This window comes from Dasypus novemcinctus, chromosome 2, assembly GCF_030445035.2.
Source record: "Dasypus novemcinctus isolate mDasNov1 chromosome 2, mDasNov1.1.hap2, whole genome shotgun sequence".
Lineage (NCBI taxonomy): Eukaryota > Metazoa > Chordata > Mammalia > Cingulata > Dasypodidae > Dasypus > Dasypus novemcinctus.
In genome coordinates this window covers 165547111-165559982 of record NC_080674.1, presented here as the reverse complement: position 1 = coordinate 165559982, position 12872 = coordinate 165547111, and positions in this window count along the sequence as shown.

The following is a 12872-nucleotide window of genomic DNA, read 5'->3' as shown; positions in this document are numbered from 1 at the left end:
CTTTTTTAAAAAACAGGACTTTAAAACACAGTGAAACCTAATGTAAACATGGACTATAGTTGATAGAACAATTATAAAAGACAGGATTGAATATTTTAGTGGAAAGCTATAAAAGCTGACTAACATTTTTGAAAAATAATCAAACGGAAACTCTAGAACCTAACAGCCTCACAATAACTACATTAATAACTCAATGGAAGAGTTTAATAGCATATTAGAGATAGCTGAATAGAAAATTGGTAAATTAGAAGACAAATCTATAGAAACTCTCTAGAAGTAAACAAGAGAAACAGTGGGTGAAAAGGATAGAGAGTATAGGCTATGACATCTTATTCATTTAATTAGAGTCTCCAGAGGAAAGGGGAAATATTGATTAGAAGAAATATTTGAAGAGGTAAGAACTGAGAGTTTTCTAAAACTGATGAAAAATATAAAGAATCCCCAAAAACTCAAATCAAAATTTTAAAAATCCCTGTATAGTAAAAGTAAAATAATTAAAATCTGAGGAAAAAGAAAAAACCTTAAAAATCAATCAAACAAAAGATATGAGATACCTTTAAAAAATTAGAAAGACAGCTGACTTTGAAAGCAATCATAGAAGCCATAATACAATGAAATGATACAATGTGCTGAAAGGAAAACAGAAATTATTTGGCAACAAGAATTTATACCTAGTGGATATATGCTTGCAAATGAAGATAAAGAAAACTTCAGAACATAAAGAACACCGAAAGAATTTTTGTCTTCAGGAGATCCCTGTTGAAATTGCTAAAAGGTGTTCTTCAGGAGGAAGGAAAACAAGGTTAAAGATTCAAAAACAAGGCAATTAAAATGACAAATATGTATAAATCTAAATAAAATTGGCTGAATAAATATATAAGTAGAATAAAAATAAACAATAATAGCATATAACTCTATAGGGATTTAAATGGTGATAAAGTGTTCTAAAGTGCTTGTTTTGTCTATGTACCAATTAACATTAGAGCAGTCAAGTAAAGAATAAACAACCCCAGGTATTGGTTCTTTTGAGGGATAAAGAGACCCACGGGTTCTATGGTCATGGCAGATGGGGTTCACTGCCATGGCAGATGGCCCTTCTTTGGAGCTGGTGTTTCTACATGATGGAATTGGACTTGGAGGGGATCTCTTCCCACAAGACTTGCATGCTACTTTATTGGAATTGTAGTTGGTGCTGGGGTTTAAGATATATTTAGGGGATTTGAATCTCTGGACTGGTAATAAGATACCCAGGCCCAGAGCCTCAACAGACTTCAGCTCCTACACTTTGATTTATTGGACTGACCCCACTCAGCTAACATGGAGTTGAAGAAGGTCAACCACCACACCATGGAGCCTAGAGTGTCTACAACTGAAAGCAGGAGGAGTGCATCCAGTATCCATGTGGAATCTAAGCCCCCACTTGACAGAGATGTGCAATGGACACACCCAATCCAATGTACACAGAGAAAATGTGGAATGGGTGTGGGAAGGGTAGCCATGGTGGCTGCTAGGTTTGGGGAATGGGAGGAAGAGATGAGATGTGGAGGCGTTTTCAGGACGTGGAGTTGTCCTGGGTGGTGCTTCACGGACAATTACGGGACATTGTCGATCCCCCCAGGGCCCACTGGATGGAACGTGGGAGAGTGTGGGCTATGATGTGGACCATTGACTACGGGGTGCAGTGATGTTCAGAGATGTACTTACTGGGTGCAATGGATGTCTCACGATGATGGGAGAGAGTGTTGCTGTGGGGGGAGTGGGGGTGGGGGCGGTGGGGTTGATTGGGACCTCATATTTTTTTAATGTAATTTGTAAAAATAAATAATTTTAATTAAAAAAAAAAAGAATAAATGTTGTAATGTTGTAGCAGTCAGCAAGTACCATAGTAATGCTGCATAAAAAATAACCATAAAATCTCAGTAGCCTAAAAAGTAAACCTTCACTGTAACTGATCTGTAAGTCAACACGGGAAGTCTGGCTGTAGATTGTAGTTCTGTGGGTATAGGTCTGCTCTATGTTTCTCTCATCTTCCTTGGATCATCAGCCTAGCTGCTGTATGTCCTTCCCATGGAATAGAGATAAGAAACCAAATTCTACTGTTTATATCATGTTTTCTAACATTTTATTTGCTGGAAATAATCATAGTGATACATTGAAAGGCAAGAAAAAAGGAAGGACATTAAACCACGTACAGAAAAGCAACAGTTTAAAACTTAAATTTATTAAAGGATAAAAGCAGAATAATAAAAAAATAATAATCCATAATAAGGAAAAAAGAGAAAAAAACAACACAGAAGAGACAAAAAGAAACAACACAGCCAGGTGGACAATTTAAACCCAAATATACAGCAAATAAACTTACATTAAATAAATTACACCAATAAGAATGTATGCTCTAATTAAAAGATAAAGAATATCAGACCAGATTTTAAAGACCCATTATATATTCTTTAGAGATGCATCTAACATATAATGTTGAATGTAAAAGGAAAGAAAAATATCGGTCACGCAAAATTTAACCAAAAGAATAAATCTGTGATTACATACTTTCTTACAAAGAAGGTATCAGATGGCCACACCAGAGAGTCCCACCAAATATTTAAGGAATAAGTAACACCAGAGAGTAGGAAAACAGTAAAGACTTCAGCTAATTTTTTGAGGCCAGCATAGGTTTTATACAAGACATGACCAGGACATTCTAAGACGTTACAGGCCAATTGCATTTATGGTAAAAGAAGCAAACATTCTAAACACTATATTAGAAAACAACCAAGCAATATATAAAAAGGATAAAACATCACTGTCAAGTAGGGTTCACTTTAGGAATGCAAGTTTAGCATTAAAAAACCAATCAATATAACCACCACATTACAAAAATATAGGAGAAAAACATTATGATCATCTTGAAGGATGCAGAACAAGCATTTAATAAAAGTCAGGACTAATTAATATTGAAAAATTTTTAGCAAATTAGGATTAAAAGGCAGTATCTTTGTTCAGACAAATGGAGTTATTAAAAAAGTTTGTAATATTCTATTTCCTAGTGAAATTTTTAAAAATTAACAATGCCTCAAAAACTGCCAAATACTTTGGAATTAATCTAATAAAATATATACATGACCATTTTGCTGAAAAGCATAAATTAGTGGTTTTCACAGTGTGGTCCTGGGACTAACAGCATCAGCATCATCTGGGAACTTGTGAGAAATACAAATACTCAGGTCTTGTCTCACATACACTGGCACTCTGGGAATGGGGCCCAGGAAATGGAATTTAATGAGTGCCCTAAGTGATTCTGAGGCATGCTTAAGTTTGAGAAGCACTGCTCTCATTGTTAAGAGAAATTGTTAAGAGAAAGTAAAGACATATCAATCAGGAGATATACCGTGTTTGGGGATTAAAAGTTTCATAATATAACAAAGTTAATTTTCTAATTGAACGAAAGGTTCAATGTAATCCCAGCTGAGTATATGTGTGTCTGTGTTTGTAACTTGATTAGCTTATTCAAACCTTCAGGTGGAAATGTAAAGGTCAGAGAACAACCAAGATGCTTTTGAAGAAGATCAAGTTGGGAGGGACATCTCTACTGGATATCAAGAATTATTATAAAGGCTCAGTAATAAAGGTAGCATGGTAGTGGTGAATCGACAGACAAATAGAGAAGAGAGCCTGGAGAGAGATCCATACTTAAAAGGACATCTGATTTATTATAAAGTTCATGTTGTAGAGCATGTTCAATAAATAGTCCTGAATCAACAAGATATCTACATGGAAAGATATTAAACTTGAACCTACCTCACACCAGAAACAACTATGTCATCTAAATATGAAAGGCCAAACAATAAAGCTTCCAGAAGTTAATATAGGAGGACATGTTTTACTGCCTCAGGGTAGGGACATATATTTTAAACAGAATGCAAGAGCTATAATTACAAAGAAAAAGATTGATAAAGTAGAAAGCATTGAAATAGGGATTTTCTGCTTAGGAAACACATTATCAAGAGAACAAAAATGCAAGCAATAAATTGAAGAAAACATTTTCTACCCTTAAACTGACAAGGGACTCCTATCCTATATACATTGTTAAAAGGTCAAATCAATAAAACAATGAGAACTAATAGAGGAAAAGTGGTGGTGACTTGAATAGGCGTCTGTCAAGACACAGATAAAATGTCAATATACATATGAAAATATGCTCAGCCTTATTAGGAATCAGGGAAAAACAAATTAAAACCACAATGAGAAACCACTACACACTTTCCAGAATGGCTAAAAATAGACAATAATACCAAGGGGTGGAGAGAATATGGAGCAATGGAAACTGTCATGTACTGATAGAGTGGGAGGGTAAATTGCTAAAACCTCTTTGGAAAACATTGCCAGTTATCTACTAAAGCTAGGTATCTCCCTACCCTGTGATCCAGCCTTTTCACTCCTATGAATTATCCATACCAAATGCTTACACATGTGCACTAAAAGACATAGAGAAGAATGATCACAGCAGCACTGCCAGTAAGAGCCAAACTCAAAAAAACTCAAGTGTGCATAAATAGAATGAATAAGTATATTGTGGTGTATCTAAACAACAGAACGCCACACAGCAAGAAGACAAATGTACCACGTGCACATCATGGAGGAATCTCATAGGCATAATGATGAACAAAGGAAGGCACATGGAAGCCCCATAGGAAGGAGCATGGGCTGGTAGGAATGTTCTCCTTCTTGATATGGGGAGTGATACTATACATGGCTGCTCTATAATAATTAATTAAGCTGTAGTTGTGTGTTTTATGACTTTACTTGATTTATTTCACAATAAAAGAGTTAAAATCATTGTCTTTAAAATAAATTGGAGGTCACAGTTACTGACTGCATACAATGCCAAATATAAAGTACAATATTTGACTATGCAATGACTTTTACATCAATTAACTTACCTGATCCTCACCACCCCCTGGGTGATACACACTATTATTATCCTTATTTTAGAGGTAAGATGATAGAGCCGTTGTTCTCAACATTGGCTGCCCATTAGACCACTTGAGGAGCTCTTAAAATTCCTGAGTCTTCAGGAGTAAAGTCATGCCTAAATACAGTTTTAAACATCATCAACACAGAGGTGGCATACAGGACCCTGAAAGTGAGTGAGATTGTCCTGGCTACCGCCACCCACTTAAGTGTATATTCTCATGTCCATTTCTCAAAAATTGGTTATTATTTCTGAGCTTCATTACCTCCTACCTTTGAAGTAAGCAAATGAGAAAAAAGCATGAAAGACTCAGTTCTACACCTTACAAACTGGGTAATTATTGAAAAAGCCATTTAGTCTCTCTGAATCTCAGCTTTCTTGTCTGTAAAATTGAACTAATTATCTTGCACTCTCTCACAATATTGCTATGAGAATTGCTTTACAAATATTTAAGGTTATGAGTAATAATATATTCCTCATTTTTATAGCAAGAGAGACCAAAGTAAAGGTTCAAAAAATGCTTTTTGTCATACAGATAAAAGTGGAATTTAGGAATTGGATTTCTAATCCTGTGTTCCTTCCTGGGATAACATATTTCTGATCCTTTTCTTCTCCCTCCCCTGGGGAAAATACTGTCAAGAAATATTTATTTGAAGGAATATATCAGGATGGTCATCATCATTGTTAGCACATATTGAGTGTTTACTACATGTTTGGGCACTGTGAATTAACTCATTTTATTCTCACAACACCACTATGACATGGGTACTACTTTAATCTCCTTTTTGTAGTAAATGGAGGCATTGAGATGTCAACCAACTTTCCCAAAGTTATACAACTAAAAAAGTAGCACAATGAAGATACAAAACTCGGGAGTTTGAATTCAGAGCCCTCACTCTCAACCACATCTCACACAGCAGGACTTTAGACAACAGACTTGTAGGGAACAGGGGCTTTTTGGGGAGGTCTTTCAGCATCTCTCAAGTGACTCCCCAAAGGCAACCATGTCTAGCTGTCTTCTGCAGCTATGGAAGCCTTGTTGCATTTGTAGGAAAATGATCCTTCAAAATTTGAAGGTTTCCTCAATTTTGTTTCAGAGATGACTTTGTGCATAAAAGAGCCTAGAAATGATCAAGGAAAAAGATATGTGGCTCAGAGGGACAATAGAAACTATCCTAGAGGGATTGCACTGAATGTGTTAAACATCCTTGCTTGTGGCGGAGAATTAAAATAACAGAGCCGGGGAAAGGAAGGAAGCCCCAGGAAACAAAGAAGGGAAAAGCTCATGGCTCTTAGAAGGAGAAACAATCTGAGTCTGAAAAGAAGAAATTATTTCTTTAGACAGATGAGAGGAAATACAGTGATAGAAATACACAGGTTCTGTGTTTTCCAGAGTGCAGGACACATACCCTTGGCTACTCATGGCAAGATATTGGGCAGAATGCAAGACCACACTGAGTGGCAGGAGTGATGTTTTTAGGTGTGTGGGGATATCTTTAAATAACATTGAAACATATATAGAGAGAAGTATTCTTCTATTGTTTTCCCATCTCTTGATTTTCATAAAGTCTTAATTTGGCACTGGTATGCACTTAACAAGTCTCTGACACCAGTAACCTTCCCTTTGGAAAAAAAAGAGGCTTTGACAGGTAACATGGTATTTAACTTGAAGTGAATAACATTATTTTATTTCTGTTGTGTTCATTTTAAGGCTGCCTTCTATTTATGGCAAATGTTTTGTTTGTTTTTTTATTTGTGGTAATAAAAAGTTCCTTTCAAGTGAATTTATGTAAGAAAAATGTAAACATTTTAAAGAATTGTTATAAAAAATAATAAAGGTCATCTGCATGTTTGGGAAAAAAAAATATATGGTGTGTAAATGACCAAAGTGTGTGGAATCCCTTCCTAAACCCTCAAATATTCCATATTCTAGCTTGGATTAGTGATTTATCATGCAGCTATTTGTCCACACTAAGAATATTGTACCCATTCATGGAGGTCACTCTAAGACAGTTTCAGACATACTTATAGCTTCCTAGAGAGACCAGAGAATGACCACAACAAAAGAACAGACTAAAAGCCATAGCATAAGAGGAACGAGAGCATAAATTGAGGACTCAGCACTGGGCTGCTCTGAAGGTCATAAAGGGCAATCCTATGGATGGGGTCCTATTTTTTGTCCACAGAATACAGGTATGGGCCAATGTTAGATATTCCCAAGAAACAGATTTCCATCCAATATCCATAACTTTCCTGCAGTCCAAAACATCCATGGGTATAAAGGCTCAGTATCACAGTGTCTTGTGACAAGAGGACAGGCCAAGGACCAGAAAGTGTGCCTGGGTTCCGATCTTCATTTAGGTAAATGAGATTGCAGACAGTGGCTTAAATCTGGGAGCCTTGTGTTCTTCATACATAAGGTGAGAGAACTGGAAGAGATGAGGGAAGGCAAATGGATTTGCCTTAATAACGCTGATTACTTGGTATTTGCTGCCTGGAAATTCTCATTAGAAGAATTTTGAGGCCATGTTCAGTCTCTGTGGGAAGAATGACTGCTGAGCAACATCTGCCATGGATAAGGAGGATGAGTCATGACGTTTCTGATTGCCATGGGCAAGATGATTGTTAAGATTCCTCCCAGTTTATAACATAACATCAAATTCATATCACTTTATCACATGGCAAATAGGTGCATTCTGAACACGTTTACTGAGCAAGAAGAAATACCACTGTAGCAGTTTGATATGGTTATGAGTTCCAAAAATAGATATTGGACTATGTTTGTAATCTGAGCTGTACCTGGTCATGATTGAATTATGATTAGGGCATTGAGTCCCTGCCCTACATGAAAGGCATGGCAAGGAACAGAGTTAGGGTTTCTGATGTTGGAATTTTGATGTTGGAGTTTGATGCTGAAGTCCTAAGCTGAAGCCCCAGGGAAAAAGACAGAGTCATTTGCCTGATAGTCTACAGCTGACCTTGTGGAGAGAGGCAAAGCCTAGAGAGCCTCATAGTCTACAGCTGACTTTATGGAGGAAACAGAGTTGCTGAGCCCAGAGGAACCCAGGAACCCTCGTAGATATCGGCAGCCATCTTGCTCCAACATGTGGAAATGGACTTTGGTAAGGGAAGTAACTTATGCTTTATGGCCTGGTAACTGTAAGCTCCTACCCCAAATAAATACCCTTTATAACACCCAGCAGATTTCTGGTGCTTTGCATCAGCACCCCTTTGGCTGACTAATACAACCATACTACCTATCTTAGAAAAAAATCATTGCCTTTATAAGTATTGATTTTGTTTATGGATATTAATAATGTCTTTATTATGTTTAGGAATTATCCTTAGCATCAGAAGTCATGGACCCAATTGTACTGTTTAACGTTCTGAAAAGCAGACTGGTAGATTTCTAGGGCTTCTATCAATTGAAATGAAAGAATTATTCAAAATATACCTTTTACTTTAGATTGTGTTTAGAAATATGTTGGTTTATTTGACCTGCTTGACTAAGGAAAGGGAAATTCTCTTCTCCCTCCATTCTTGGCCTGCACTTCTGAATTGTGAATAATCCCCTCAATCACCATAAAGTTGTATAATAAGCACACCTTCTTGCAAGGAGATTCCCTCCCCAGACAAACTCTGATGGCATCTAGTAAATCTGATTATGTGAGTTCCATTTCATTTTATTTTTCTTCATATATAATATGCAGGATAATACATGACATAGCACTTGAATACCATGGAAAGACCTAAAAGCAAATGCATTTTTCAAGGGCCACTGTAGACCCTGCCAACAGCTAGTACTGCTAGATCGTGACCACTCTTCATTTTTCATCAACATTCTGCTTAATTTACCACAAGTGTCATCTCCCAGAGCTGTCAGCCTGGAAAGATGATGCCCTTGTTGTGTGGGCTTCACGGTACTGACTGCTGAGGGACTGGGGCTGTGGGGAGAGGACCATCATTCATAATTTCCTACTCTACTAAGTTGAGGTAGGCAGATGCCTTTGAGCCCATAAAAGGAGGACTTGAAGCTAAGCAGATGGGCAGGAAAAAATTCTAACAGAATCTGCTTCTAGCTGTGATGCTTCCAGCTACCTGCCTTTGGGGAAGAACCTCCATGCTACTTACTGCTTAAGGCATAGATCTGCAATGTCCAATGCTGTCGCCTCTAGCTACCTGTGGCTACTGAACAAATGAAATGTCGCTATTCTGACTTGAGATGTGCTGAAACTATAAAATACATATCAGATTTCAAAGACTTTAGTAAAACATAAAAAAGGGGATGATTTTTATATTGATTCTACATTGACATGACAATGTGTTGAACAAATTGGGTTATTACCTAGTGGTATTTTACTTTTTAATATGGCTAAAAGAAAAGTTAAAGTTTCATTTGGGCTTGCAGTGTATTTATACTACAACTTGCTGCACTAGAGTCTGAGTATCATCAAACTCCACCAGCTCATTTTGGAGAGGAAAACTAAGCAGGATTAGGTGAGGGACTTGACTGTGGTCACATAGGTGGTGAGTGACAGAGGTGGGAATGAGTCTCCACATCTAATTTCCAGCTTGGTCCCCCTTTATAATACTCATATCCACGAGAGAATATAATAAGAGAAAGAAAACTGGGAGCCCATGCATGATCAATTATGTCTCACCTCTTCTGGATCTCCTTCACATATACCCATGAGCTACTAATGACCTTTCCAATAGTGAATCTCCACGCTGTTCCTGTTGGATAATGTACCCCAAGACTCCCCTCCCCACTAGCCTGGAGCCCTGCCTGTTTCACAGGGCTACCAAATGCAAATAAACACTCCCTAATCATATAGCTGGCTGACCCACCACTAAAACCCCATCCTATAGTGGTCTAAAAGGCATAGTCCCCAGGTCCACATGCTCTTCTTCCGCTCCCCACCCTCTTGGTTGAACTTCTCCCACCTGATGTGTTCCCTGTGTGGCCTGAGAGCCATGCTGAACCTCTCCTTCTAAAACCTGCAAATTTAACAAAATGCCCCTCCACACATCAATCATATCTACAATAATATCCTCACAAAACACAGAAGCATTCAATTCTATCAGTGAAGAGACCTGGATACCATTTCCTGTTCAATCTCTAATTTTCCTATGCCTCAGTTTCCACTCTGATAGAAAGTGTCAGCTTACCCTACATGGTTGGTGATGAAATTAAAGAAATAAAAGGTGCTTTGCAAACTTTAAAGGACTACACGATATGAAGGAGATCTGGTGTGGAGTTTAAGGACACGAGCATTGGAGCAAGACCACGTACTTGGATTTAGACCTGTGGGAAAAAGACTTTCGCCTGTTCTATTGTAGATGTTGCCTTATTGTACATGTTGCAGTTGTTCCTTATTATTGTACATTATGTTACAGTTCTAATAGCAAACAACTGCTCAGTAGTTTCCAATAAATATGAGGTGGAAACTAGGGTCGAGCCTCTCAGTTCCAGAAGCTGTGAGTCCCCTCGTCCCACCTTTACCTCCTCTCTTGTGTCTTTCTCTCTATCCTTTTATTTCATAAAGTTCTGCATTGCCTTCCCTTCAAACACACCTATTGCTGAGCTGGTTCCCAGCATAGACCACTTACTGCGACTTCAGTTCTGACACCACTGCCACCAGCACTCTGTGTTAGCTATATGAGTTCTCTGGGTCTCAGTTTCCTCATCTGTAATAGTTCTTACCTTATAGGGTGGCTGGGAGGATTACATGTGTTTATATATACAAAAACATGCAGTGCCGGGCACAGAATAAGTGTGTAAGAAGTGTTAGCTATCATTAGAAATGAAACCTCCTCTTTTTTTTTTTTTTTTTTTTTTTTTTTTTTATTAATTTTTTTATTTTTTATTGACTTTGTAATAATATTACATTAAAAATATATATGTGAGGTCCCATTCAACCCCACCCCCCCACCCCCCCTCTCCCCCCCCCCAACAACACTCGTTCCCATCATCATGACACATCCATTGGATTTGGTAAGTACATCTTTGGGCACCTCTGCACCTCATATACATTGGTTCACATCATGGCCCATACTCTCCTCTATTCCATCATGTAGGCCCTGTGAGGATTTACAATGTCCGGTGATTACCTCTGAAGCACCATCCAGGGCAGCTCCATGTCCCGAAGACGCCTCCACCTCTCATCTCTTCCTGCCTTTCCCCATACCCTTTGTCCATTATGTCCACTTTTCCCAATCCAATGCCACCTCTTCTATGTGGACACTGGATTGGTTGTGTCCATTGCACCTTTATGTCAAGAGGAGGCTCAGATTCCACCTGGATGCTGGATGCAATCCTCCCATTTTCAGTTGTAATCACTCTAGGCTCCATGGTGTGGTGGTTGTCCTTCTTCACCTCCATCTTAGCTGAGTGTGGTAAGTCCAATAAATCAGATTGTAGGTGCTGGAGTCTGTTGAGGCTCAGGATCTGGCTATCACATTGTCAGTCCAGAGATTCAAATCTCCTAAATATATCTTAAACCCCAACATTAACTGCACCTCCAGCACATTAGCATGAAAGTCTTATGAAGGGAGATCCCATCTGAGTCCAGATTCATCACACATAAACACCATTTCCAAAGAGGGGCCATCTGCCCTGGTAGTTAACCCCATCGGCCATGACCATAACTCCCATGGGTCTCTTTAGCCCTCAAAGGAACCAATATCTGGGGGTTGTATCTGCTTTATCTGTCTCTCTGACTCTGCTCAGTTGTGCATGAGGGCAAACCTTCTGCCAGCCTCCAGACTCTTTTTTAGAAACTCGTAGCCATATAAACTCATTTCTCCTTTCCATTTCCCCCTTACTTTAGGTCAAACAGCATTTTAAAGTCATGGTATTTTATGTAGACATGGATATTCTGCTGATCCGCATTGAACCTTCCGTATAAGGTCATTTTCCAGTTGCATCATCAGTTGGTAGTTGATAGTGGTCCCTCGTTGCCAGGGAGGCTCATCCCCGGGTGTCATGTCCCACGCTGGGGGGAAGGCATTGCATTTACATGCTGAGTTTGGCTTCGAGACTGGCCACATTTGAGTAACATGAAGGCTGACAGAAGGAAATTCCCAGGCACAAAGTTGCTCTAGGCCTTGTTATTGAAACCTCCTCTTAAATGCAAGCTTAAGAACTGGCCATGTACTTGGTGTGATTTTATGATATGAGAAGGAACCAATACCCCCAAAAGAAAGTTCAGTTTTACTGTCTCTAAAATAGTAATAACGTTTACTTTGCCAAGTTGTTGAGAGAATTAAATGCCTATTAACCTGCCTGGAAATAAACATTAGCTTTCAACAAAAAACAAAAATTTTCCTACCTACTAGTCGATATCTTAGTGCCATCATTAGAAATGTTTCACTTTAATTTAGAACTTTAGTTTTGTTTGATCCCTTCATCCCTTCCCCTGTCATTCTTCTGTCTATAACATACACTGAATTCCAAACAAACTGTGTCTAGACTTGCAGTCCTAACTTCAGTCTTCTTTTTTCCCACTCATTTATTTAATTACATACTCTACACTTATGGTCTCTTTTTTTTTTAATTCAGTTTTCTGATTCCTGGACTCCAAATAACATCCACCTTGCTCTGAAGTCATTTCTCAAAAGCAGCACAGGGAGATATAACCCGAGGTACTGGTACTCCTGAGGGCTATGGAGATACACAGATTCTACAGGCATGGCAGATGGCTCTGGAGTTCAGTGCCTTGCCAGTGGGGTGTAATTTGGAATTTGGCTCCTGAGTGTGATGTAGTTGGGCTCAGATGTGACTTCTCTATACATGCCTCTTCTGTCGCTTTTACTGAACCTGTCGTTGGCACTGGGGTTGGTGTATGCTCAGGAGACTTGTATCTCTGGACTGTCCAAGTGCCAGGTGGGCCCTGAGTCTCAG